This window comes from Apis dorsata, unplaced genomic scaffold (assembly GCF_000469605.1).
Source record: "Apis dorsata unplaced genomic scaffold, Apis dorsata 1.3 scaffold_270, whole genome shotgun sequence".
Taxonomy (NCBI): Eukaryota; Metazoa; Arthropoda; class Insecta; order Hymenoptera; family Apidae; genus Apis; species Apis dorsata.
The window spans coordinates 473,098-474,785 of NW_006263548.1; the positions used below are offsets into that span (position 1 = coordinate 473,098).

General features: G+C 24.8%; 1 protein-coding gene across 2 annotated transcripts in view; it reads right to left on the reverse strand.

Annotated features, from left to right (window-relative positions):
* Positions 1 to 1,688, reverse strand: part of LOC102677060 (lachesin-like) — an 82,398-nt gene that overhangs the window by 4,531 nt on the left and 76,179 nt on the right. The window lies entirely within an intron of this gene.

Genomic DNA, 1,688 nt, shown 5'->3' on the forward strand with positions numbered 1-1,688 from the left:
CGATTCGATCTCTCGGACGATCTTTCTTAAACGGTCGCGTCATAGACCAAGTCGCACGAATGTTATCGGCCATCGGCCATCGTCGAATTAGGAAACCGTGTATACAAATTGCCAGAGATTTCGTATCTCGTTCGTTTCAACTCGTGTCTTGAAGATATGCGGCGAGTTTTATTTGCGTTTCGTGTTATTTTCTTCTTGAGAAAAAGTTGTTGGTTGCTTCTTCAAGTTCGTTTTTTTTTTTTTTTTTTTTTAATTTTTTCTATTGAAAAGTATACGGAATTTCTGCATTATTGCAAAATTCTTTTCACTGTCGTATATTACGATTTTAATTTATTCTCAACTTTAATTTTTACAATTTTTTTTATCGAGATTATTTTTAATTCTGACTTTTTCGAATATTTTAATTGATGAAGAAATATAAATTCCGTTTCTTTTTTTTTTTAATATTTATCTTTCTTTATGAACAAAAATAGCAATTTTTATTATTTAGCAGAAAAACTTGAAGGGAAATTTGTTAACGAATTTTTTTCTCCAAAAATGTCAATGTAAGATTCGTCGTTGTCGTTTCGATGAGAATTCAACTTAAATATTTTAATTTTCATTATTATTACAATTCAAAGAAAAATTTACAAATTTTCCAAAAAAATATTAATATAAAATTCGTTATTCGATTATCGTTTCAATAAGGATATATCTTAATATTTTATCAAAGGGACAATTTTCATTACTCAAAGAAACGTTTTATTATATTATCAACAAATTTTTCAAGAAAGGAAGCAACTTTATCAAAATATTTTATCGAAACGACAATTTTCATTGCTCAAAGAAATATTTACCAACAAATTTTTCAAGGAATATCGTCGTTGTCGTTTCAATGAGAATGCAACCTAAATATTTTAATTAATTTTCATTACTGTCAACTCGAAGAAAGTACTCGGTAAAGAAACGTTTAACAACAAATTTTTCAAAAAAGAAAGCAATTTTAATTTCATCGAAACCACAATTTTCATTAAACTCAAAGAAACAACAAGAAATATCGTAGTTTCAATGAGAACGCAATCTAAATATTTTAATTAATTAATTAATATCAAAGAAATGTTTATCAATAAATTTTTCAAAAAAAAACCCGGATCTTAATATTTTATCGAAACGATAATTTTCGATTTTTGTTAATTCAAAGAAACGTTTGCCATGAAATTTTTTTTCAAGAAACATCGTCCCTTCAATGAGAAATGTTCAAAGAGAAACGTTTACCAAAAAATTTCTCAAGGAACATTATCGCTTCAATGAGAACGCAACCTAAATTAAATTAATTTTCACTGCTCAAAGAAACGTTTTACATTTTATAATAAATATTTATTATTATTAATTTAATATATTATATTATAATATATATTATAATTAAATATTTTATATTCGTTTATTAATTTTTATATTAATTTATATTAATTTAAGTTATATTAATTTTCGTTGCTCAAAGAAACGTTTACCAACAAATTTTTCAAGAAACGCGAGAATCCAATCTAAATATTTTAATTAATTTCTACTACTTGTCAACTCAAAGAAATTTTTCAAAGAATCACGGCAAAAAAATTTTCTCGTCCGGTTCTCTGACCTTTAACCTTAATAATTTGATATCCATGAAAGAGAAAGAAAGAAAAAAAAAAAAAAAAAAAAAAAAAAAAAAA